The sequence below is a fragment of the Oenanthe melanoleuca genome, chromosome 18 (assembly GCF_029582105.1).
Source record: "Oenanthe melanoleuca isolate GR-GAL-2019-014 chromosome 18, OMel1.0, whole genome shotgun sequence".
NCBI classification, from domain to species: Eukaryota; Metazoa; Chordata; class Aves; order Passeriformes; family Muscicapidae; genus Oenanthe; species Oenanthe melanoleuca.
In genome coordinates this window covers 490,113-516,321 of record NC_079351.1, presented here as the reverse complement: position 1 = coordinate 516,321, position 26,209 = coordinate 490,113, and the positions used below count along the sequence as shown (strand labels likewise).

The 26,209-nt window shown below is 60.2% G+C and overlaps 1 protein-coding gene across 19 annotated transcripts in view; it reads left to right on the top strand.

Moving 5' to 3' along the window:
- RBFOX3 (RNA binding fox-1 homolog 3) overlaps positions 1-26,209 on the top strand; it is a 135,852-nt gene that overhangs the window by 81,601 nt on the left and 28,042 nt on the right. The gene's annotated exons all lie outside the window — the stretch shown is intronic.

Genomic DNA, 26,209 nt, shown 5'->3' with positions numbered 1-26,209 from the left:
TCTGCCAGCTGAACATGGTGACACTGTTTACTGGCCTGTGTCCAGCCAGCCTCCCTGGGCTTCAAATCCTGCCAGTGCCTTTTCCTGCCGAGCTGCTGCTCCAGGGACCTTGAAGGGCCAAGAGAGCCTCAGCAAAGGCAGCTGATCTCCAGCCCATGCCTCAGAAATGGTTTTAATCCCTTTTCCACCCCCACAGCCTCCTTCACTCTCAGCTAGAAGTGGTCTCCCCTGTTAAGTGCCTGCTCCTGGGCTGAGTGCTGAGGATGTGGAAGGAAAACCCTTTTTCCTGGAGGCGTTGAGCTATTCCTTACCCTGACCTAGATGTCAGTTTAATGCTCCAGCAAGTCCCAAGACTCACATATGCAGTTGCCCAGGGGAGGAGGATATTTCAGGAGCACAGAAGCTGCTCAGCAGTGGCAAAGTGCACGAGCTTTCCCTGGCAGGAGCCGTGCTGAGCCTCCGTCTGCTGGTGCGGCCGTGCCAGCCTGGGCAGTGCCCCCTCTGCTCGGGCTGTGAGCGCAGTGCCCGGGCACTGGGAGGGAGCCTGAGCCCTGGCACAGCGTGGCAGTGCCCTGCAGAGCCCTGCTGCTGCGGGGCTGGGGCTGGAGGGGGACAGGAGCTGCAGGAGGAGCAGCTGGAGGGTGCCCAGAGCCACGCTGGGGAGATCTGGGTTTGCACATCCTGGGGAGATCTGGGTTTGCCCACCCTGGGGAGATCTGGGTTTGCACATCCTGGGGAGATCTGGGTTTGCCCACCCTGGGGAGATCTGGGTTTGCACACACTGGGAAGATCTGGGTTTGATCTGGGTTTGCCCACACTGGGAGATCTGGGTTTGCACATCCTGGGGAGATCTGGGTTTGCACATCCTGGGGAGATCTGGGTTTGATCTGGGTTTGCCCACACTGGGAGATCTGGGTTTGCACATCCTGGGGAGATCTGGGTTTGCACATCCTGGGGAGATCTGGGTTTGATCTGGGTTTGCCCACACTGGGAGATCTGGGTTTGATCTGGGTTTGCCCACCCTGGGGAGATCTGGGTTTGCCCACCCTGGGGAGATCTGGGTTTGCACACACTGGGAAGATCTGGGTTTGATCTGGGTTTGCCCACACTGGGAGATCTGGGTTTGTACATCCTGAGGAGATCTGGGTTTGCACACACTGGGGAGATCTGGGTTTGATCTGGGTTTGCCCACACTGGGAGATCTGGGTTTGCACACTGACCCCAGGTGTGTGTTCCCCCTTCTCCCCCACGCCCCGTGCTCCCCTGTGCCTGCTGGCTTTGGCTGCACTCCTGGGGCTCTGCCAGGGGTGGTCCTGCAGGGTCCCCCCTCTCCCTGCCACCACAGCCCAAGGTGATGCTTCCATCCTGGGTTCCCCTGCGCACCTGTGAGCTCCCCCGTGGATGATTTAGTGCTGACAGCCTGGGCTCTGGCACTGGGAGAGGGTTCCCGAGATGGAACAATCTCTGCCAGCAGCTGAAGTGACAGCAGCCCCATTAGCAGCAGCATATGCCTGGGAACACCCGTGCTGCCAGGGAGGGCTGGGAGGGGGAGCAGCAGCCCCCAGAAGGGGGGTGGGAGCTGGTAATTGCTCTGCTGCCACTGGGATGAGCCTCGCTGATTTACAGCCTTGGAGTCGGGATGTGCCTCTTCCTCCTGAGCCCGGGCAGGGCTGTCCCTGCTGCAGGCAGCCCCCATTACCCACCTTTAGCTGGGGCTGCTCACATGGGTTTGTCTTGCAGCCCTGAGCAATTCGTGTGAATTGAACAGCAGAGCAGTTTTGGCTGGAGCAGCACCTCGTGTGACAGGGCACCAGGGAGGGACACTGCTGCCACTTGGAGCTGGGCGGGTCTGGGGCTTCCTGGGCATCCCTCCCTTGCCCTCCTGACTGCTGTGACTGGAGGTTTGTGCTGGCTGCATGTGCCTGGGCTGTTCTGGGGTCTCTGCTTTAGCCCTGTCCCAGCACTGGGCTGCCTGGCTTGCTTTTCCAGGTGTGTGCTTGTGGTTTTCCAGGGTTGTGTCTGCTGGAGAAGCACTGGTGGGATGGGAGATGTGCAGGAAGGAGCTGCAGGAGTGGTTCCTGGGCTGGGAAAGCTGCTCTGCTGTGGGAGACAGAGCCTAAGTAGGTTGAACTTTTCATCCAGGGAAGTTTCAGAGGTGGTTCGTGGTGTGGGTTGTTTCAGCTTGTGATCAAGAGATGTCTGTGGGTACAGAGTGCTCCAGTTTGGCAGGGAGGAGACATGAGATGCAGGCTCTGAAAGCTCCAGTCAGACAAATCCTGACTGCAAAGTGCATGTTTTCATCAGGGAAGGTGATTAACCCCTGGAGCAGCCTGAGCCGGGGGTTTCTCTGCTGCTGGCTGTGTGTGGGTCACACTGGGGTGTGTGCCTGGGAGGAGAGCATCGGGATGGGCACAGGCTGGAGCCTCTGGCCTCTGTCCCAGGCATGCCCTGGCCAGCTCCAGGGGCCCTTCTGGCCCTGGCTGTAGCTTTGGGGTGGTATTGAGGGTACTTGGAAACCTGGGCTGGGGGAGAGGTGAGCACTGGAGATGGGAATTGGGAGAGCTTGTCTCTGAGGAGAAGGGCTCTTGTTTTCTCCAGGGGTTTTTAGAGGGAGCTGGCAGGGTGCTAAAGTTGCCCTTGATCAGGGACCTGCCCTGTTCCCCTGTTCTGGACCCATTTAGTATCTGCAGAAAACCAAAGAAAACTTTCTCTTCTTAACTGTGGAAGTCTCACACTCCAAAGCCAGGCCTGTTTGGTGTTTTCCAGCCTGTTTGTTTGGTGTTTCCCAGCCTGTTTGGGGTTTTCCAGCCTGTTTTTTGTGCCCATGCTGTAATGCCCCTGGCCAGTCAGCATTATCTGCCCACCCTGTGCGGGAGGGCAGGTGGGTGGGTGTCAGGACAGGCTCAGGGTGTCAGGACAGGCCCAGTGTGTGCTGGAGGGTTCCCAGCCCCGTCCATCTGCTGCCCTGGCAGTGGGGGCCATGCTCTGGCCCACCCTGATCGGGAACCCTGGCTGGGCTGTGGGCAGGAGCTGCCTGTGCCAGGATTGCCAGGGCTGCCTGTGCCAGGGCTGCCTGTGCCATTCTGCCTGTGCCATTCTGCCTGTGCCAGGGCTGCCAGGGCTGCCTGTGCCATTCTGCCTGTGCCATTCTGCCTGTGCTGTTCTGCCTGTGCCGTTCTGCCTGTGCCGTTCTGCCTGTGCCAGGGCTGCCTGTGCCGTTCTGCCTGTGCCATTCTGCCTGTGCCGTTCTGCCTGTGCTGTTCTGCCTGTGCCGTTCTGCCTGTGCCAGGGCTGCCTGTGCCGTTCTGCCTGTGCTGTTCTGCCTGTGCCATTCTGCCTGTGCCGTTCTGCCTGTGCCGTTCTGCCTGTGCCAGGGCTGCCAGGGCTGCCTGTGCCATTCTGCCTGTACCGTTCTGCCTGTGCCGTTCTGCCTGTGCCAGGCTGCAGCTGGCACACCCGGCGTGGTGCCGGGGCTGACCCGGGCCAGGAGCCTCCCCTGCCGTGGGGCAGGGCTGCAAATAGCCACTGAGTCACTGTCTGGCATGGGACCATCCTCCAGGCACCTTGGTCCTCCAGATCACTGTGAACCTTTCCTGGCAGGGCAGTGCCAAGGGCGGGGGTGCTGGGTGGGATTTCTGTCACTCCTTGGTGAGGGGGACTCCCCGTGCCCTGTCCCTGCTCCCAGTGCTCACCCAGCTCCTGTGGGCTCTGTCTGGGTCTGAGGCACCACAAACCGTGCTGGTCCTGCTGGTTCTGGGCCTGGAGAGGTGTGGGGGCAGAGCTGGTTCTGGGTTTGGGGAGCTGTGGGGCAGAGCTGGTTCTGGGTTTGGGGAGCTGTGGGGGCAGAGCTGGTTCTGCTGGTTCTGGGTTTGGGGAGCTGTGGGGCAGAGCTGGTTCTGGGTTTGGGGAGCTGTGGGGCAGAGCTGGTTCTGCTCATTCTGTGTTTGGGGAGCTGTGGGGCAGAGCTGGTTCTGCTGGTTCTGGGTTTGGGGAGCTGTGGGGCAGAGCTGGTTCTGCTCGCTCTGGGCAGAGCTGGTTTCTCTGCAGGGCTGCCAGGGCAGCACAGTGCTGGCTCCCTGAGCTGTCACCCACATCTGTGCCCCTGCCCAGCCCCTTGCTCCTGCCTCCAGCTGCTGCTGGGGCTGTGGGCACTGCCCTGCCTGGCTGGGGAAAGGGGAGGGAACGGGGGCCTGGCACGGGAAGGGTTAATGCAGAAAGATTCTTACCCCGTGGCATAAACAGCACCGAGTGCATGTTTGCCTTCATTTGCATATTGAAACATATCCTAAAGGCCCCTCGTTTGGAAAGTTCTGTTTTTTACTCCATCTTCCTATAGAAGGGAGGAAATTATTCATAATTAAAAAGTAATAATAATGCAGAACGAAGGAACCCAGCTGTATAATGCCCAGCACAAAAGGGGGAGCGTGGGGAATCTATTTTTAATGGTTTCCACAGCAACTGCGAGTTTGTTTACAGTGATTTTCCTCCTGCGCTGAGAGGCTGCTCCCAATTTACATTTTTAAGGAGCTCCTGCACGGGAGGCCCATCACTGGAGGGTGCTCTGGCACTCGGGGAGGGGGCTGAGGAGAGGGGCTGGGGCTGGGGAGGGGCTGGGTGTGATGGGGAGGATGCTGAGCCAGCAGCTGGGGGCTGGGGGTCACCCAGGGCTGGCACAGCCCAGCTGGGGACACCCAGAGCTGCCTGTGGCAGGGGATGGTGACCCTGGTGGCTGCTCAGGGACCCCTCCTGCCTCTGGGCACCAGCAGAAGTGTTTCCCTGGGGGGGGCTGCCCAGGCTGTGCCACCCAGCTGTGCCAGGCCAGGGGTCCCTGTGTCTCCTGAGCTGTTCTGTTGGCTCAGAACAGCCTGGGGGGGTTGGAGCTGCTGCTGCTCTGGGGTTTGTGTGCTGGGGACAGGAGGGGCTGGGCTGGGCTGGGCTGGGCTTTCCCTGGGGCTGTGGGCTCTGGAGGGAGCCCAGCATCCTGCTGGGAGTGCTGGAGCACAGGGAGGCTGGCACTGAAGAGCTTCCTGGCAGACCCCAGCACAGGACCCCGGAGCTGGGAACTGAGAGGTTGATGAGGGCTAATGGAGCTCCTTGCATTTCCTGGGCTGCTCTGGGGCTCCCTAAAGCAGACCTGGAGCTGCTGCAGGAACAGCCCAGCGTTCCTGGGACAGGGAATGGAGGGGATTGGGTTGGGTTGGTTTGGTTTGGTTGGTTTGGTGTGGTTTGGTTGGTTTGGTTGTTTTGGTTTCGGTTAGTTTGGTGAGGTTTGGTTGGTTTGGTTTGTTTGGTTGTTTTGGTTGGGTTGGGTGTGGTTTGGTTGGTTGGTTTGGTTGTTTTGGTTGGGTTGGGTGTGGTTTGGTTGGTTAGTTTGGTTTGGTTTGGTTGGTTTGGATGTGGTTTGGTTTGGTTTGGTTTGGTTGGTTTGGTTGGTTTGGTGTGGTTTGGTTTGGTTTGTCTGTGTCTGTATCTGGAGGATGCTCCTCCCTGGGAGGATGGAGAGGCTCTCCTGATAAGGATGCTCCTGATTTATTTTAGTTTGTTCAGCTTCCCTCCCATTTTTCCTCTGGGGTGGATGTGAAGGGTGTCCCCGTTGTGCCCTGTGTCCCCAGGGCTGTGGCCCAGGACAGGGAGCTGGGCAGGGCCAGGCCTTGGCTCTGCTCTCCCCAGGCAGGTGGGGTTTGCTTTAATCCCAGTCTGGCTCTCAGCAGGGTCTGAGCAGCTGGGGCTGGGCTGGAGCGGCCAAAGGGAATTTTGGGGTGTTGGGGCTCGCAGGAGCTGGTGCCAGCCCCTTCCATCTGCCTGCCTGGAGATGGGCTCCTTTCAGACCAGTGAAAGAAGGGTTTATCACCTGCTCCAGCTAATTTTCTGTGGTAATGGCTTTGGGAAGCAGGTAATTGCAGCGGCTGCATTCCGTGGGTAGCATTAAAGGGAATTGAGGGGACTGTTTGTTAATTATCTGTACTTGTGTGGAACCTGAAACATATTAACCTTCACAGAATCCCAAACTATTAGGGATGAAGAAGGGATTTAATGATGGGAGAAGCAGAAAAACAAAAAGCAATTAGGGCTCTTCTTCCCGGCACTGCAGCGTGCTGGGGGGGACGGGCAGAGCCCCGGAGGGGGGGCTGAGGTGGGTCAGGGGGCTCGGGAGCAGCAGGGAGCACAGGACACCCTTCAGCTGCTGATCTCCCACCTCCATCTCTGCCTCCTCTGGGCTGGGCCCCAGCGCTGCTCCCGTCTGAGATTCTGGAGCAGCCCGGGGATGGGGACAGCAGCCCGGAGATGGGGACAGCAGCCCAGGGATGGGGACAGCAGCCCGGGGATGGGGACAGCAGCTCAGGGATGGGGACAGCAGCCCGGGGATGGGGACAGCAGCTCGGGGATGGGGACAGCAGCCCGGGGATGGGGACAGCAGCTCAGGGATGGGGACAGCAGCTCGGGGATGGGGACAGCAGCTCGGGAATGGGGACAGCAGCCCGGGGATGGGGACAGCAGCTCAGGGATGGGGACAGCAGCTCGGGGATGGGGACAGCAGCTCAGGGATGGGGACAGCAGCCCGGGGATGGGGACAGCAGCTCAGGGATGGGGACAGCAGCCCGGGGATGGGGACAGCAGCTCGGGGATGGGGACAGCAGCCCCGGGGATGGGGACAGCAGCCCGGGGATGGGGACAGCAGCTCGGGGATGGGGACAGCAGCCCCGGGGATGGGGACAGCAGCCCCGGGGATGGGGACAGCAGCTCGGGGATGGGGACAGCAGCTCAGGGATGGGGACAGCAGCCCGGGGATGGGGACAGCAGCCCGGGGATGGGGACAGCAGCCCGGGGATGCAGCAGCTGCCCAGCCCCAGGGGATGGAGCTGGGGCTGATGGAGCTCAGTGGCCGGGCTGGGAGAGCTGGAGCTGCTGGAAACTATAAATTGTGTTTCCATGGTGACTGTTCAACATAAACTTTTTTTTTTTTTTTTTTCCTGGTTGTGGAGCCCTGGCTGCTCCCCCCCGTGGCAAAACCCTTGAGGTGTTGGTTATTTGTCATAGCTCGGCCCAGGGACTGCCCTGGGTTTTCCCATCCTTGGATTCCTCTCCCTGGGGACAGTCCTGGATTTTCCTTGTCCTTGGATTCTCCTCCCTGGGGACAGCCCTGGATTTGCTGGTCCTTGGATTCTCCATCCATGGATTTCTCCCCCCAGGGACAGCCCTGGATTTGCCCATCCTTGGGTTTTCCTCCCTGGGGACTGTCTTCGATTTTCCTTGTCCTTGGATTCTTCATCCATGGATTTCCCTGGGGACAGCCCTGGATTTGCCCATTTTCAGAAGCAGGACATGCTGCCCAAAGCTGTCCAAGCCTGTCTGGGCACACACAGCCGCAGACTCAGCCCCAGTTTCCTGCTGGGAGCCCTGGTGCCTTTCCCAGTGATGTTAACACCCCCCAGCACCACACAAACAAACTCCCTGCTCCATTTATTCTACCCAGCTCCCGATTTAATTAGGTTTTCCAGCTTTCTGCTTGTCCTGGGCCGATCAGTCCTTAAAACAGTGGAGAATTAATTTGCACCTGCTGTCAGAAAACGTCTCTCCCCAGTTAGAAAAATAATTAAGCCATCATCACACATCGGGGGTAATGAATCACTGCGCTCAGTTCCCTTCACAGGTCGTTTGTTTCCTTCCACACCGGCAAAGAAGGTGCAAACCGAACGTGAGCAGGTGCCAAGTTATCCCTTCCCTCGGTCCAGTCCCGTGGGAGCTCCCTGGAGGGGTCCTGAGCAGGACCAGAGCCAGCAGCGTGGGTTTGGTCCCTCGCCCTGCGGGGCCTGGGACGGGAGGAGCCGGGCAGGGCCAGCCCGGCGGGGCCAGCTGGGGCTCAGGGTGGATGTGTCTGTTCCGTGCCCGGCAGGAGGGGCTGGTGCCGGGTGTGACAGAGCCCGCTCGGCTCTGAGTGTGCCCCAGGCTCCTCCGGGCCAGCTCGGCCAGGGGCTGCTGCAGCTTTGCCTTTCCCAGGGCAGGGGGCTCCGCTCTCCCTGCTCAGATGGGGACCTCGGGGTGTTTCCAGGGAGCTCTGGCCCTGTCCCCCTCCTGCCCTGCAGCTCCTGGCAGGGGCTCCTGTGCCAGGTGTGTGGGTGTCCTGCACGTCCTCTGCAGCCTGGGAGAGAGGCAAGGGGAGATCCCAGGTCCCTGCAGCTGCCTGGAGCAGTGGCCAGGCTGGATTTCTGCTCCCTGTGACAGCCGTGGGTTTATTTCTCCTTGGGGCTCCCGTGGGCACCGGCAGTGTCTGGGCAGTGTCTGGGCAGGGCGGCTGGGGTGAGGCAGAGGTTTCAGCACAGACTGCCCCTTCGCTCCTGCCCCTTTTCCCAGAGCCAGGCTGGCCCTTCCCTGCCTGCAGCAGTGATCTCATTCCCATGTGGGAGCGCTGGGAGGGTGGGACGGTGTCTCAGGGCAGGGAGAGCTCTGTGCAGCTGCTCTGGGGGATGCTGCCCCTGCCTGGGCATGGCCCCTGCTGCCCTTCCCCTGTGAGCAGCCCAGCCCCAGGTCCCAGGGGCGCTGTGGGGTGAGCAAACCTCGAGCAGATTCCGTGCTGGTCACCCAGAGCCCATCCCCTCCACCGTGAGCCTTCCTCCAGGCTGTGGCTCTGCAGTGCTGGGGCTCCTGCAGCAGCTGCCTGAGGGGAGCTGGCCAGGCTGGTGCACACTGTGCTGCTGCCCCTGGCTCCCTGAGCCCCCATCTCGCTGTGGTGAGCAGGGCTGCAGCTCTCAGCCCTGCCCCAGCTGCTCCAGGCTCACACCTGCCCCAGCATCGCCCGGTGCCCACCCAGTGCCAGCTGACTAAACTCAAGTCCTGGCGAGTTTGAATGATTCTCCCTGTGAAATGTGGCAGATGGCCTCCATTAGGCGTCTGCTCCAGCATCTGCCAGGGTGTGATCAGCCCCTCTTTGGGAAAGCACAAAAGGGATTGCAGGTGGAGAGTCCTGGGGATGGGAGCCCGTCCCTTCATCCCAGTCACATTCTCCTCTGGAGGCAGTGGCTGTTGAGCATCCTCAGGTTCCTCCAGCCCCTCTGCCCTTCTGTCCTGCTGCCCTTCTGTCCTGCTGTCCTTCTGTCCTGCTGTCCTGCTGCCCTGCTGTCCTTCTGTCCTGCTGTCCTTCTGTCCTGCTGTCCTTCTGTCCTGCTGTCCTGCTGTCCCTGCTGCCCTGCTGTCCTTCTGTCCTGCTGCCCTGCTGTCCTTCTGTCCCTGCTGTCCTGCTGTCCCTGCTGTCCTGCTGTCCTTGCTGCCCTGCTGTCCTTCTGCCCTGCTGTCCTTCTGTCCTGCTGTCCTTCTGCCCTGCTGTCCTTCTGTCCTGCTGTCCCTGCTGCCCTGCTGTCCTGCCCTGTCCCCCCAGCCCAGCCCAGCGTGGGGACAGGGCTGCTGTGTGTGGCAGTGTCCCCAGAGCCGGGCGGGCTCCCCGGGCGCTCAGCTGGGCACTCAGAGCCGCTCTCAGAGCGTTCCAGCCCTGGGGATCCAGGGGTTTGCACGGCTCCAGCCGGGCTCTGAAAGCTGTGCTCACCTTCCTGCGTGTCCTGGCACCTGGGACTGGCCTGGCTGGGTGTGTTCTGTGCCTGTCCCTGCGCTGGGATTTGGGATGGGCTGCGGGCAGGGCGAGCCTGGGCTGGGCTCTGACATGAGCTGGGCTGGGTCTGACTTAGTCCGGGTCTGTCTGGGCTGGGCCGGGTCTGGCTCAGGCCGGGTCTGTCTGGGCTGGGCCGGGTCTGTCTGGGCTGGGCCGGGTCTGGCTCAGGCCGGGTCTGTCTGAGCTCGGCCGGGGGTTTTGGCTGCAGGGAGTGGCGGGGCCGCGGCCGGCAGGGGGCGCTGTGTGCCTGTGCTGGGGGCTGCGGGACCCCCGAGTGTGACCCTGAGTGTGACCTGTGTGTGACCCGAGTGTGACCCCAGCTGTGATCTGTGTGTGACCCTGGGTGTGACCCTGAGTGTCACCCATATGTGACTCATGTGTCACCCGTGTGTGACCTGTGTGTGACCTGTGTGTCACCCATGTGTGACCCCAGCTGTGACCTGTGTGTGACCTGTGTGTCACCCGTGTGTGACCCCAGCTGTGACCCGTGTGTGACCTGTGTGTGACCCCGAGTGTCACCCATATGTGACTCATGTGTGACCTGTGTGTGACCCCGAGTGTGACCCGTGTGTGACCCCAGCTGTGACCCGTGTGTGACCCCGAGTGTGACCCGTGTGTGACCCCAGCTGTGACCTGTGTGTGACCCGTGGGCTGGGGCACAGCAGGGACTCCTGGCAGGAGGGAAGGGGAGGCTGAGCTGGTCTGGGCCAGCAGGGACACTGCTCCATCTGAGGTTTTATGGGTGAAGGTTTCCTCCCAAAACCGCTCAGTGAAGCAGGAAAGGTGCCAGAGCTGCCCTGGAGCTGCTGCAGGACAGTCCTGGGGTGCAGGGATGAGCTGTGGGGGGATCCCCTGTCCCTGAGCTCAGTCCCACTGTGGCACAGGTGCCTGTAAGGCTCAGCTCCCTCCCCAGGACTGCAGGGCTGGGGGTCTGGGGTCTGCAGGGCAGGGCTGGGCTGGGAGGGGTGGTCCCCACGCCCACATCCTCACGAGTGGGCTCCCATCCAGCAAGGGCCAGGCTGTGGAGCTGCTCCCACTCGGGATGAGGGGCTGTGGCTTTGCCCTGAGCTGTGGGTCCCTTGGGGGCTGCAGTTCAGCTGGGGTGGATGCTCAGCACCGGGACAGGAGGATGAAGGGGAGCAGGGTGGGCGTCCCCATCCCCATCCCCATCCCCATCCCTGGGCAGGCCCTGGCTGCCCACAGCCCTGCCCTCTGCGCTCTGTTCCCAGCTGGGCTCGGTGCCTCGTTTGTTCTCCTCTGATGAGCTGTTGGCAGCATGGGCTGGCCTGGGGAGGCACCGATGGCACCCTGCACAGCAGGAGGCTCAGGCTGACCCTGCCAGCCTGCCCGAGCCTCAGAGCTGCACTTTATTCACGATGTTTTGATTTCCCTTCCTCTGGGGACTCGGACTTTGATAGAACAATCTGATCCACTGGAGCAACTTCCTTCCAGAGCAGGTGTTTGCTACCAGAGCCCAGCATCTTCTGGATTTTTTAGAGTAAAAAATGGTGGCATAAGAGATCTAGAGGTTTGCAGAGTTCAGTCGTCCAGAATTAGCAGCTGGAAGGTTGGTTCTGTGCTGCTGGGGGCTGTTGGGGGCAGTTCACACCGAGCTGGTTCCTGGGTGCTGGTCCCTGCTCAGGCAGTGCTGGCAGAGCTGTTTGCACTCCACTAGCTGCAGTTTGGTCCCCAAATCCTTCTGTTCTAAGTGAGCCCCAGGGGGTTGTGCTGCTGTTCCTGGGTCTCTCTGTGCCCCTGCTCCCCTGGTCCTCCTCGTGCTGGGGAGTTTTGCAGGTGCAGGTGCAGACCCCTCGCTGCTCCCCCTGCCACGAGTGGATCTGGTTCCTGAGCACACCTTATCCAGCACCACAGGGTGTATTTCCTGAGACATTTCAGGGACACCCAAGCCCCCAGCCCTGCCCAGCTGCCTGCTGGCCACAGGAGCTGTGAATCCTCCTGAGCTTCAGGGCTGTGGAACACTCCTTTTCCCTCTCTCATGTGTCAAAACAGCATTTTTCCTGGGAAATGTTTGAGCTGTTTTTGCTAGAACTTGCCTCAGAATTTCAGCCTGAGGCAGATGCTCAGTGTGGGGAAGATCAGAGGGAAGAGCTTGTGCTGCAGAAGGACAGAGGCTCAGAGGATGGGGCTGTGGCTGGAGCTCTGTGCTCTGAGCAGAGCACATCACTGCTCACATATTAAACCAGGGGCTGCCATTACCAACAGAAAAGGACAGTTTTATAACACTTTTATTGGGGTCTTAATGAACAAATAAAGAAGTGGAGGAATCTGCATATGCATTTGTGAGGTATAAAACTGACTGAGTCAAGATGAAGCAGCAAGAAGTGCTGGCTGCTTTCCTTTCTGCTGGGTGGGGAAAACAAAACTCCAGAGAAGGGGAAGGAGAGGGGCAGGGGAGTGGGGCGAGTGCTGCAGTACGTGATCTGGGAGCAGGGATGCCCCGTGGGTGGCTGTGGTGGCTCCTGGGAGAGCTGTGAGGTGGCTCAGCAGAGCTGTCTGTCGCCCTCCCTCTGCACTGCGCTGGGGAATTTCCAGGGATTCCAGAACTGGGAGAGAAATTGGAAGCTGGAGAAAGGTAGAAAAGCATGGATGCAGCCTCAGAGTGGTACAGGCAGGAGGTGCTGGAATTTGGGCACCGAGCACTGGCTTTGTGTCACACGGAGCCCAGCATCCCCCAGACAGGTCCCAGGGGTGCTGAGGGGACAGGTGGGGTCTGCCAAGCCAGGGGATGTCCCCAGTAGTCTGGGGAACAGGAGGGCAGAGGTGCAGCCAGCGCTGGGATGGAGCTGCTGTGCCTGAACCTCCTGCTGCTGCTCTGCAGAGCTTCGGGAGCTGCCCCAGGCCTGTCCCTGTCCCTGTCCCTCCCCTGTCCCTCCCCTGTCCCTCCCCTGTCCCTGTCCCTGCTCCAGGCCTGTCCCTGTCCCTGTCCCTCCCCTGTCCCAGGCCTGTCCCTGTCCCTGTCCCCCTGTCCCTCCCCTGTCCCTGTCCCTGTCCCTGTCCCTGTCCCTCCCCTGTCCCTGACCCTGCCCCTGTCCCTGACCTTGCCCCTGTCCCAGCCCCTGTCCCTGCCCCAGGCCTGTCCCTGACCCTGTCCCTGTCCTTGCCCCAGGCCTGTCGCTGTCCCTGTCCCTCCCCTGTCCCTGTCCCTCCCCTGACCCTGTCCCTGTCCCTGCCCCAGGCCTGTCCCTGTCCCTGTCCCCCTGTCCCTCCCCTGTCCCGTCCCTGTCCCTTCCCTGTCCCTGTCCCTCCCCTGTCTCCTGTCCCCTCCCCTGTCCCCTGTCCCCCTGTCCCTGTCCCCCTGTCCCTGTCCCTCCCCTGTCCCTGTCCCGTTCTGTGCCGCTCCCCGCTCTCCCTGCCGACATTGCCAGGCTCAGCAGCCCCTCTGTTCCTTCCCAGCTCCAGTGGGGCTCCTGCCAAACACTTCCCGGGATGATTTATGATGCTCCTTCAGCTCACTTCGAACTCTGGCTTCTCCTGCTCTTCAGCAGAATTTAACTTGTTTGCCTGGAATATTAATAATTGAACATCAAGGAGTCGCATCCCGAGCAGCGTTTGTGATTGTTTGCGAGCGCCCAGCGCCGAGCAGGGCGGCTCTTTGATGGGGCTCAGCTGCTTTCAAACCGCTGACACCAGTAACCCCAGAAATTAGCAGCTGATGGAGGGAAATCTCCTGGCTGCAGCTGTGGGTTTTTATGGTTTGATTTGTTAATAGGAGTTTTGGGTCACGGCCAGAATCCCTTACCCGGCTCAGGGAAGGGTTTGCCCCTCGGTGCGGTGGCGGCGCCGGGCTGGGCGTGCGGGGCTGGCGGGAGGGGCAGCGCCAGTGGGGCGGCTGGGGAGCTGGGGATGGCAGAGCCGTGTGCCCAGAGCCGTGTGCCCAGAGCCGTGTGCTCAGTGTGGGAGCCGGCAGCGCCGGTGGGGCTGCTGAGGAGCTGGGGATGGCAGAGCTGTGTGCCCATCACTGTGTGCCCAGAGCCATGTGCCCATCATCGTGTGCCCAGAGCCATGTGCCCGTCGCTGTGTGCCCAGTGTGGGAGCCGGCAGCGCCGGTGGGGCTGCTGCTGAGGAGCTGGGGATGGCAGAGCTGTGTGCCGGGCACTGTGTGCTCATCGCCGTGTGCCCAGAGCCATGTGCCCGTCGCTGTGTGCCCAGTGTGGGAGCTGGCAGTGCCGGTGGGGCTGCTGCTGAGGAGCTGGGGATGGCAGAGCTGTGTGCCCAGAGCCATGTGCCCATCACCGTGTGCCCAGAGCCGTGTGCTCAGTGTGGGAGCCAGCAGTGCCGGTGGGGCTGCTGAGGAGCTGGGGATGGCAGAGCTGTGTGCCCGGCACTGTGTGGCCATCGCTGTGTGCCCATCGCTGTGTGCCCAGAGCTGTGTGCCCGGCACTGTGTGCCCATCGCTGTGTGCCCAGAACCATGTGCCCATCACCGTGTGCCCATCACCGTGTGCCCATCACCGTGTGCCCAGCTCTGTGTGCCTGTCACCCTGTGCCCAGCTCCGTGTGCCCAGCTCTGTGTCCAGAGGTCTCTGCCCAGGCAGGCAGGGGGGCTGGAAGGGCAGAGGGGAGCATGGCTGGGCACTGGGGACATGCCATGGATGGGGACTCTGGTGCAGGTGGAGGCTGCAGCCTGTGGTGGTGTGTGCTGGGTTGGAGTTTGCCTGTGATGGTGTCAGCTGGAAAAGCAGGTTTGGGTTTTTCCCCTCCCCTCACATGTCTCTGGTGGCAGGGCAGTTTCTGGGGTGTCCTTACCCCTCTGGTGACCTTCAGAGCAGGGAAATGCTGCCAGCAGGGAGCAGGAGCCTGGCATTCACTGCCTGGCCCTGGAAGGGCAGCCCCAGCCCTGCCCTCCTGCCAGGACACGGGTGGCCAGCCTGGCAGGGAGGGGTTTACCTGCTCCACAGGTGTGTGCTGTGCTCCCTGCCTGCAGCCAAAGCAGCTGCTGTCAGGGAATTGTCTTTCCCAGCACCAGATGCGTTCCTGAGAGTGTGGCTGGGGCAGGAGCCCCTTCCCTGTGCCCTGGCTGGTTCCTGCAGGGCTGGGACGTGCAGCTGCTGCCTGGGCTGTGCAGGGAGCCCCGGGGCCGGGGTCTGTGCCCCCCATCACACTCCACCCCTTGCTGAGGAGCTGAAGCCTCATTTATTCTGAAGGGGAAAGAATTCACATCTCACCGACCAATGGGAACCCAAACACAAATAAATTTCTCTCAAAGTGCAGTCGTTGGAGGAAACGAAGGGCCGTTAGTCAGGCTGACATCAGAGGAGCTGCATTCCCTCTGACAGCCTGCACAGCCTTATGTTTTATTCACCAGGCCTGAAAAATACCTTCCCGAAGAGGGGGCCCATAAATAAACCAGCGTGATGAATATTACACAGGATAAAAACTGATAGAGCTGGGCTGCAAGCAGGAGCTGCACCACGAGGTTAAAACCTCAGGGGTTCATTACATCTGATCCGGGTGTGGGACGGGCAGGGGAGCCTGGGGCTGCCTCTGGCTCCTGGAGAGGGGGTGGAACTGGCCAGGGCAGCTGCTGCTGGCACTGGAGAGGCAGCACTGCAGGGCTGGGCTGTCTCAAGCACCTGCAAACCCCCTTTGGAAAGTTCCTGCCCTCCTTGGAGCCACCAGGCTGGACCCGTGGGGAGCAGAGCAGCCCCTGCCCTGCTCCTCCCCACCGTGCAGGAGGCAGGAGCCTTGAAATACGAGCACTTAGCTTTTTATTACCCCATTTAATTGCTGCCTGACAGCCTAATCCAGCGTTAAAAACACCAGAGCTCAGGGGAATTCACCATTGTTATTCAACATGTGTCTCTCTCCTGCTCAGGGGTCCCATCTGCCACCTCCTTCCACCCTCTCGCTCCTGGGACAGGCTGGGCAGCCCCTGGTGCTGCTGGGTGGGATTTCTCCAGTGGGAGTGGTGGGTGGCAGGAGGGGATCCAAAGGGGGAGCAGGGAGGGGGCTGCAGCTGGCAGGGCCCTGTGGGCAGCAGGGAGAGGGGCTGGGGGTGCTGGCAGGGAGCTGTGGTGCTCACAGGCTCTCCCCGCTCTGCAGATGTGAAAACCTGCTCGGGAAATCACTTTTCCTTCCTGCCAGCACTTAACCCAAACCTCCCCACAGCACCAGGGCTTTGGAGAGGCCAGTGAGTTGTAGTAGTGGACATGTGCAGACTGTCCATGCCCTCCTCAAGTGCTCCATGGATGCTCCATGACCATGCCCAGGCCAGGGTGGGATTCTGCTCAGGGGCTGCTGTTCCTGCAGGCTGGGAGGGAATGCAGAACAGAGCAGGAGCAGCCCTGCACTGCCCTGGGCTAGGGGAGAGCAAACAGGGAACCCGGGCTGGGGCTGGAGCAGGACACAGGGGAGGGGGCAGGGCTGGGGTGAGCCCTGCCTGCTCCAGATCACCCATGGCAGGGCTGGGGTGAGCCCTGCCTGCTCCAGGTCACCTGTAACAGGACTGGGGTGAGCCCTGCCTGCTCCAGGTCACCTGTAACAGGGCTGGGGTGAGCCCTGCCTGCTCTGGTTCACCCATGGCAGGGCTGGGGTGAGCCCTGCCTGCTCCAGATCACCTGTAACAGGGCTGGGGTGAGCCCTGCCTGCTCCAGGTCACCCATGGCAGGGCTGGGGTGAGCCCTGCCTGCTCTGGTTCACCCATGGCAGGACTCTGTTCACCCACACTCCCTGGAGCCATCCAGCCCGTGCCAGCAGTGCTGGGGTGGGCAGGAAGGAGGGGTGCAGGGCTCAGAGCTGCTTTGGTGCAGCCAGTGCTGCCCAGAAGGGCCTGGCACAGCCCCCAGTGCCCGTTCAGCACGGGGCAGGCAGCTGGCAGGAGCACTGGGCACGCTGGGCTGGCTGGAGCTCCTGCTGCCGCTGTGGGGGGGTCTCTTTCCTTGAGGGGTGACCTGGAATCCATCACCTGGCTGTTCTGGGAGGGGGAGGCTGGAAGTGTCACTGCAGGATCAAAGGGAAGCAGCAGTGCTGCCAGCAGGAGCTGCAGGGCTGGGGAGAGCAGCTGGGGAGATGGAAAGGGCCCAGCAGCTGCTGAGGGGCTGCAGCTCCCACTGATGGGGCCACTGTCAGGCAGCCCCTGTGCTGGAGGACAGCAGCTCACTCTGCTCACTCTGCTCACTCTGGTCACTCTGCCACTGACCTCAGCACCTGGAGCTGCTGCAGCTTCACCAGCAGGAGGGAAGGTGCTGGGCACAGCCAGTCCTGGGGCTGCAGGGGTCCCTGCAGGGCTGGGGTCACAGCAGAACGAGGGACAGAGCAGCACAGGGATGCCTGAGAGCACCCAGAGGGGGAAACACGGCTGGGGAGGGGAACGCAGACCCTGTGAGGGAGCTGGGCACACTCAGCCTGGAGAAAAGAGACTCAGGGGTGACCTGATCTCTCCCCACAGCTCCCTGAGAGGTGGCTGTGCTCAGGTGGGGTCGGTCTCTTTCTCCAGGCACCACTGACAGAACAAGAGGACACAGCCTCAAGCTGTGCCAAGGGAAAATTGGGGGGAAATTAGGAAAGTTTTTCACAGAGAGAGTGATAAAGTACTGGAATTGTCTGCCCAGGGAGGTGCTGCCCAGGGATCACCCCAGGATCACACTGGGATCACCCAGGGATCACCCAGGATCACCCCAGAGCCACCCCAGGATCACCCCAGGACCACCCTGGCTCCAGGTGTGTTCCAGGAGTGGCTCTCAGCCCTCCCAGTGCTGCTGTGTTCTCCTGGGTGCTGGTGGCAGGCAGTGCTCCAGCAGCATGCAAAGCAGGCCCTGTGTAATAGATAATAATTAATAGACTGCTCTGGTGGCAAGCTAGGTAAGTAGATAAATAATTTTAATTATCCTTGGGGAGGCTGTAAAATTCGCACACAGCCCTTTATTAAACTCTGTGTTTACAACAGTCATTTATATTGTGTGTCATTTTTCACAAAACCCCCCTGGGGCCTGAGAGCACCATCCCTGCACTGCTGCTGCTGGGGAGCCACGTGTGGGAGTGCAGGGACAGGGACAGGACAGGGACAGGGACAGGACAGGGACAGGGACAGGGACAGGGGGACAGGGACAGGGGGACAGGGACAGAGACAGTGACAGGGACAGGACACAGGGACAGGGACAGCCAGCCAGGGCAGCCCCAGCTCTCCCAGCACCCCTGGCTGTGCTGCACCCAGCCCTGCTCAGCCCTGGGTCCCCCAGAGCCCAGCTCTTGCCCAGCAGGAGTGATGGCTTTGTGCTGATGACAGGGTATTTTTTCCTCCCTTTTTTTGCACATGTCTCTCAAAAGAACCATAAATTCCAAGCAGTGAAATCCCTGCGTCAGCAGTCTGCAAAATGAAGTGATATTAAACGTGACCAAAGTCTCTCTAATTCACCCTGGCCAGTTCCTGCTTCCCTCCCCGGAGCTGGATTGAGAAGTGGAAGGAAGGAGGTTCCCATTTCCTTCCCCTGGTCCCCCTGGTTCTGTCCTGCCCTGGGAGCCCTGGGATGGCAGGACAGAGCTCTGTGCCCGTGTCACCTGTGCAGGTGACCCTGCTGTCCCCACAGGCAGGCAGCTCTCACTTCCTCTCCTCTGGAGCACAGAGAGCCCATGGCAAGGCACAGGGGTGCTCTGGGGGTGTTGGGAGCAGGGTTGCTTTGGGGTCTCCGAGCAGGTGTTCCCCCACTCTGGGCCACCAGGTATTTTCAGCAGTCGATGGTGTTGGCACCGTGCTCAGGAGGCCACTGGAGGGCTGTTCTTGCAAACCACTGCACTCAGAGCTGAACTATCCCCTTTCCATATAAACCTGACAGATAAGATAAAGCAGGGCCCCGATCAGGGCTGGCACTGTGGGGCTGCAGTGACGTGCCAGGGGCAGGAAGGCTGCTCTGGAGGGACCCTCAGTTCTGGGTGCCCTGTGCTGCCTCTGCCAGCTGGGCAGGAGCCCTCCCAGGGCTCTCTGTGCCCAGTATCCCAGAGGCACTGGGGGATTGACCCTGGCCCTGGGGTCACTCTGTCCTTGGGGCTGGCACAGAGCTCAGGGCGCCCGCGGCTCACTGACGGGCTCTTGCCATTTCCTTTTCTGCCTTTTCGTTTCAAGATGAAATTAAGCTACATAAAGAAAACCCCAGCGTTTTTTCCAGCGCTGCATCCCTGCATCCCTCGAGGGGAAACACTCACTCAGAGGTTTCCTGCTCTTTGCTGTCCTCGTGTCCTGCTCGCTGCTTTCAGAGCTCACCCCGCGCTGGGTTTGCTGCTCTGGGGTTTGTTTCTTTTTTCCTGTTGTTTGCAATCAATTTCACGGTGGGTTTGTGGCTGGGTAAAAGCTTCCCCTGCTCTTCCAGCCCGGTGTTCTGTCTGTGTCCGGGCTGGGCAGGCTGTGGCTCACCCAGCTGTGCTGCAGCTCCCAGCCGTGCCCGGAGCCCAGGCTGCCCCGGGATGTCCGTGATCCTCCCTCAGCCGTGTCCTGCTCAGTGCTCCGTGTCCCTGCTGCCCTGTCCCTGCTGGCTTCACCCAGGCCGCCCCAGCTGCACATCCTGGTGTTATCCCAAACACGAGGATCCCTGTCCGTGTGTCCTGTGTTATCCCAGAGTGGATCCCTGTCCGTGTGTCCTGGTGTTATCCCAGGGTGGATCCCTGTCCGTGTGTCCTGGTGTTATCCCAGGGTGGATCCATGTCCGTGTGTCCTGGTGTTATCCCACAGTGGATCCCTGTCCGTGTGTCCTGTGCCATCCCACAGTGGATCCCTGTCTGTGTGTCCTGTGCCATCCCAGGGTGGATCCATGTCCGTGTGTCCTGTGCCGTCCCAGAGTGGATCCCTCTCCTTGTGTCCTGTGTTATCCCAGAATGGGTCCCTGTCCGTGTGTCCTGTGTTATCCCAGAGTGGATCCCTGTCCTTGTGTCCTGTGTTATCCCACAGTGGATCCCTGTCCGTGTGTCCTGTACCATCCCACAGTGGATCCCTGTCCGTGTGTCCTGTGCCACCCCAGGGTGGATCCCTGTCCTTGTGTCCTGGTGTTATCCCAGGGTGGATCCCTGTCTGTGTGTCCTGTGTTATCCCAGAGTGGATCCCTGTCTGTGTGTCCTGTGCCATCCCAGGGTGGATCCCTGTCTGTGTGTCCTGTGCCATCCCACAGTGGATCCCTGTCCGTGTGTCCTGTGCCGTCCCAGAGTGGATCCCTGTCCTGTCCCTGCAGGCTCTGAGGAGAGGCTGAGCCCAGAGGTTGAGCCCAGGTTAATTTCCAGCCTGGGGGGGAAGAGCCTCTGCTGCTAAATAAGTCATGAATCCGGATCCCAGCAGCACAATTAGAACCTCCGTTAATGATTATTTATGGGGCTGGGAATGCTTATTTAACCTGAGTGTATTAAATATTAAACCGAATTATAATATTTATAGCGGTATTTACAGCAGAAGGAGGCGCTGGGCGGGGCAGGGCAGGTGCTGAGGGAGGTGTGAGTGCCCAGGGCTGTGGCAGCACTCGGGGCTGCTGGCACCAGAGCAGCAGTGGTGCCTCTGTCCTTCCCCAGCCCAGCCAGAGCCTTTAACCCGAGTGCTGCAGGGGGCAAGGGAAGGATTTTGGGGTGGCAGATGTGTATTTTTAGAAAGAGAAATCTCAGTCATCAGCTGGGACAGTGAAGGCAGAGGAACCCCCAGCTGGAGTGGGGTCAGAGGGATGGGCTGTATCCAGAGCAGTGTTTGCTGCTTTTTCCACCTTGGAGGTGACAGCTGGGCTTGGGGTCTCTGCTGTCCCCTCAGGGCTCCCAGCTGCCTGTGCCCGAGGTGATGCTGGAATGCAGCTCCTGTGGCAGAGCCATGGCTCCAGTGCCAGCAGAGCAGAGTTCAGTGCAGATCCCTCTGTGCCAGAGCAGGAGTTCAGTGCAGATCCCTGTGTGCCAGGGCAGTTCAGTGCAGATCCCTCTGTGCCAGGGCAGAGTTCAGTGCAGATCCCTCTGTGCCTGAGCAGAGTTCAGTGCAGACCCCTCTGTGCCAGGGCAGAGTTCAGTGCAGATCCCTCTGTGCCAGAGCAGTTCAGTGCAGACCCCTCTGTGCCAGGGCAGAGTTCAGTGCAGACCCCTCTGTGCCAGAGCAGGAGTTCAGTGCAGATCCCTCTGTGCCAGAGCAGTTCAGTGCAGACCCCTCTGTGCCAGAGCAGAGTTCAGTGCAGACCCCTCTGTGCCAGGGCAGGAGTTCAGTGCAGACCCCTCTGTGCCAGGGCAGAGTTCAGTGCAGATCCCTCTGTGCCAGAGCAGTTCAGTGCAGACCCCTCTGTGCCAGGGCAGAGTTCAGTGCAGACCCCTCTGTGCCAGGGCAGTTCAGTGCAGACCCCTCTGTGCCAGGGCAGAGTTCAGTGCAGACCCCTCTGTGCCAGAGCAGAGTTCAGTGCAGACCCCTCTGTGCCAGGGCAGGATTTCAGTGCAGACCCCTCTGTGCCAGGGCAGTTCAGTGCAGACCCCTCTGTGCCAGAGCAGAGTTCAGTGCAGACCCCTCTGTGCCTGAGCAGTTCAGTGCAGACCCCTCTGTGCCAGGGCAGGAGTCAGTGCAGACCCCTCTGTGCCAGGGCAGTTCAGTGCAGACCCCTCTGTGCCAGAGCAGAGTTCAGTGCAGACCCCTCTGTGCCAGGGCAGAGTTCAGTGCAGATCCCTCTGTGCCAGGGCAGTTCAGTGCAGACCCCTCTGTGCCAGGGCAGAGTTCAGTGCAGATCCCTCTGTGCCAGGGCAGTTCAGTGCAGACCCCTCTGTGCCAGGGCAGAGTTCAGTGCAGACCCCTCTGTGCCAGGGCAGGAGTCAGTGCAGACCCCTCTGTGCCTGAGCTGCTGTGATTGCTGCTTCTGCAGCCCTTTGCAGATAAAATGATGATTAAGGGGTCCCACCCTGTAAGCAGACAACCATGTTGACCTTATTTAGGCTCCTAATCAATTTGGCCCTGGTGTGCTGAATTGAGATGCTTGGCATTGATTTTCTGTGAGGCCGAGTGGCTGAGGTGGGGTTCAGTGGGATGCCTGCAGGGAGGTCTCAGTGCAAGGCTGAGCTCTGGAGTTCTCAGGCAGGCAGGATTATCCCGGCCCTCCTTGGCTGCCAGGGCAGTGTCCTGCGAGGTGTGAGGGCTGGGCAGGGAGCCCCAGCTGGGATTTGTGCTCCCTGGTCCCTCCTGCATCCCGCAGATGGTGCAGGACCTGGGGAGGGTGATGTGAGCCAGCAGCCTGGGAGAGTCCTGCAGCCCCTGTCAAACCCCTGCGAGGGGTGTGACCCCTCCCCGAGGTGTGGCCCCTCCCCAGTGTCCCTGATGGCTGTTCTGGGACCATCCAGCAGCACAAACCCCGTGTGGGAAAGGCCCTGACCAGAGCCAGCAGCTGGGGATGCAGGACCTACAGCACAGATGATTGGAAAGGGTTTTCTAGTTAAATTGCTGAGCAGATGGATTTACCCTGGACCGGTCCTTGTGGGCTCTGGAACATTTTCTCTTCTGTCACAGTTCCTTTTCTGACCTGCCATTTGCTCCAGCGAGCCCTTGGCAGGAGCTCCTGCTCCAGCTGCAGTTCAGCAGCTTTGAAGGGCTGGGCCTGGCAGGACAGCCCTGCCCAGGGGGGCTGCCCGGGCCCTGGGGGCTGCCAGGGGCCCAGGGTGGCACGGGCAGCACCAGCTGAGGCAGAGCTGCTGAGATATCAGGGATGCTGAGATATCAGGAATGCTGTGATATCAGGGATGCTGAGATACCCCAGGGATGCTGTGATACCCCAGGGATGCTGTGATATCAGGGATACTGAGATACCCCAGGGAAGCTGTGATACCAGGGATGCTGTGATATCAGGGATGCTGAGATATCAGGGAAGCTGTGATACCCCAGGGATGCTGTGGTATCAGGGATGCTGTGATATCAGGGAAGCTGTGATATCAGGGATGCTGTGATATCAGGGAAGCTGTGATATCCCAGGGATGCTGTGATACCAGGGATGCTGTGATATCCCAGGGATGCTGTGATATCCCAGGGATGCTGTGATATCAGGGAAGCTGTGATATCCCAGGGATGCTGTGATATCCCAGGGATGCTGTGATACCCCAGGGATGCTGTGATACCCCAGGGATGCTGTGATATCAGGGATGCTGTGATATCAGGGATGCTGTGATATCCCAGGGATGCTGTGATACCAGGGATGCTGTGATATCAGGGATGCTGAGATACCCCAGGATGCTGTGATATCAGGGATGCTGTGATATCAGGGATGCTGTGATACCAGGGAAGCTGTGATACCAGGGATGCTGTGATATCAGGGATGCTGTGATATCAGGGAAGCTGTGATACCAGGGATGCTGTGATATCAGGGATGCTGATATCAGGGATGCTGTGATATCAGGGATGCTGTGATACCCCAGGGATGCTGTGATATCAGGGATGCTGTGATATCAGGGAAGCTGTGATACCAGGGATGCTGTGATACCAGGGATGCTGATATCAGGGTTAACAGTGACAGGTATCACAGGGAGCCCTGCTGCCAGCCCATCCCACCCAGCAGGGCTCCCGTGGGAGGCTGTGGCACAGGGGGAGGGTGCAGGACCCTCCCAGCCTGGTGGCTCCAGGGTTGTCCCCTTGCTCTGCTGTCGCTGCTCCCACGTGCTTCCATCACCAGCACCTCCCCACCAGCTCCTTTGGCTCCTGCTGCCCCAGCTGATGACTGATGTTTCTCTTTCTTAGAAGAAGGGGAAGGACAACACAATCTTCCACCCAGAGCCCTTCCCCTTCCTCCAGCAGCGTTCCTGCCATTTACATTAAAGGCTATAATGGGTCGGAGTAAATGGAGCAGGTTTGCAATTAGTTTTCCAAGTACTTATCTCATTAAAGTAAATGAATTATTGATTTAGTGACACTCATGCTTTTAGTGAGCAGCCCAGTGCCATCCCTGCTCCCACACACGTGTGGCTGCCTTGGCCAGAGCCTGGCACAGGGAGGGGCTGTGCCAGGGGCTGCTGGGCAGGGCTGGGCTGCAGTGCTGCTGTGGCCATGGCAGCTGTGCCAGGACTCCTCCTGCCAGCCCTGCTGCTGTGCAGAGGGTGAGGAGGAGGGAGGAAGGCAGCTCAGCTGCTGCTTGGCTTGCTCGGGGTGTGGCAGTGCAGGGCTGGTGTGGGGCTGGCGTGGGGCTGGCGTGGGGCTGATGTGGGGCTGGTGTGGGGCTGATGTGGGGCTGATGTGGGGCTGGCGTGGGGCTGGCGTGGGGCTGGCGTGGGGCTGGCGTGGGGCTGGTGTGGGGCTGGCAGGCAGGGGAGGAGCTGCTTGGGGCTCCTCTGGCCACCCTGGCACCTGCCAGGGCAGGGAGCAGGGTGTGGGGTGCTCAGTGTTTGGGGATGCTCAGGGTTTGGGGTGCTCAGGGTTTGGGGGTGCTCATTGTTTAGGGTGCTCAGGGTGTGGGGATGCTCAGTGTTTGTAGTGCTCAGTGCTCGGGGTGCTCAGTGTTTGGGGTGCTCAGGATTTGGGGTGCTCATTGTTTAGGGTGCTCAGGGTGTGGGGATGCTCAGTGTTTGTAGTGCTCATTGTTTAGGATGCTCAGTGTTTGGGGTTCTCAGTGTTCGGGGTGCTCAGTGCTCGGGGTGCTCAGTGCTCGGGGTGCTCAGTGTTTGGGGTTCTCAGTGTTCGGGGTGCTCAGTGTTCGGGGTGCTCAGTGCTCGGGGTGCTCAGTGTTTGGGGTTCTCAGTGTTTGGGGGTTCTCAGTGTTCGGGGTGCTCAGTGTTCGGGGTGCTCAGTGCTCGGGGTGCTCAGTGTTTGGGGGTGCTCAGGGTTTGGGGATGCTCAGGATTTGGGGTTCTCAGTGTTTGGGGATGCTCAGTGTTTGGGGTTCTCAGTGTTTGGGATGCTCAGTGTTTGGGATGCTCAGTGTTTGGGGTTCTCAGTGTTTGGGGTTCTCAGTGTTTGGGGTGCTCAGTGTTCGGGGTGCTCAGTGTTCGGGGTGCTCAGTGCTCGGGGTGCTCAGTGTTTGGGGTGCCAGGCCTGGCAGTGTCTGGCAGAGGTGCATGCAGGAGGATGAAGCACTGACAGGCTGTGCTGGAGCCAAATGCTGTGGCTGGACCTGCCACCCCAGCTCGCTGCTGATTCAGCACTTTTGCAGTTCTGGACAGAGATTGAATCTGTCCTGTGAGATAAAATAAAACTCCATTAATGGCAGGCTGCCTGCTCGGAGCTGCCCCTGGCCCTGGCTGCTTGGGGACTCTCCTGGGCAGTCCCAGAGCTGTGCTGCTGATGTCCCTCACCCCCACCAGGGCTCTCTGCCAGCGGTGTGCAGCAGCCTGGGCAGAGCAGGAACCCTGTGCCGAGAGCAGGAACCAGCCCCTGCCCCTCCTGCCTCCAGCACTGCTGGGAATGGTGTTTTATATTCCTTACCTGGGGGGAAAAAAAATTTTAAAATCCCTTCTCATTTAATTAAAAATGTTGACATTGTGCCTGGCCATTCCACCCGCTGGAGAAGGTGGTTATAAATTAAACATTAAACCTTTAATGGCCCATAAAGAAATATTCACTGCTGTTCTGTATGTGGGGATATAAATAGAGAGGGCCGTGGGGGGAGGGGTGGGACATTATTGTTCCTCAGCCAGATAATCTTTGCTAATGAATTTAATTAAAAGCAAAATTAATTTAGGATTTTTGGTGGAGGGAGTGGGGGTTAAAATGTACTTTGAGAAAGCACCAAGAAGTTTCCCAGCAGGTGAGGGCCAGGCCTGCCTCAGGTGCAGCGTGGGGTAGGGAGGGGTGAGGTGCAGCTTTAGGGGTGACACTGGTTGCATTTCTTGTGCAGACCCCTGATCCCCAGCTGGGTGGTTTCAGCTGGGCTGGCATCACCTGTTCTGGCTGCAGGTCCCTTTGGGGCTGTGCAAGGTGCCAGGTAGAGCCAGTCAGCCAGACCTGTGCCAGAAAAGCAGACTGGACCAGGATCCCTTCCAGATCCTGCCCAGAGCTGCTCCTGCTCTGCCAGGGCTTTCCTTGCCTGTCCCTGTCTGGGGACATCCTGGTGTGGCACATCCCAGTCTGGCACATCCCAGCCTGGCACATCCCAGCCTGGCACATCCTGGTGTGGCACATCCCAGCCTGGCACATCCTGCTGTGGCACATCCCAGCCTGGCACATCCCAGCCTGGCACATCCCAGCCTGGCACATCCCAGCCTGGCACATCCCAGCCTGGCACATCCTGGTGTGGCACATCCCAGCCTGGCACATCCTGCTGTGGCACATCCCAGCCTGGCACATCCCAGCCTGGCACATCCCAGCCTGGCACATCCTGGCTGCAGGGCCCTGGTTGCTGTGGGCAGTTTCTCAGCAATGCCATTCCTGGGCAGTGTGTTTGGGAATTGTGCTGTTACCATCACCAGCCTCCCCCAGGAGGAGCAGCCTCCATCATCCATTGCAGAGCAGCCAGCCTGGGCTCCCAGCAGCGCCCTGTGCCGTGTCCTGCTGGAGCCAGGATCCTGGAGGGGCTCAGGGATGGTTCCTGGGGCAGGGGCTCTGCCAGGCTGCAGGGCAGGGCTGTGATCCTGCTGGAGCCAGGATCCTGGAGGGGCTCAGGGTGGTTCCTGGGGCAGGGGCTCTGCCAGGCTGCAGGGCAGGGCTGTGATCACCCTGCTGGAGCCAGGGAGCTCCCAGGATGTTTTT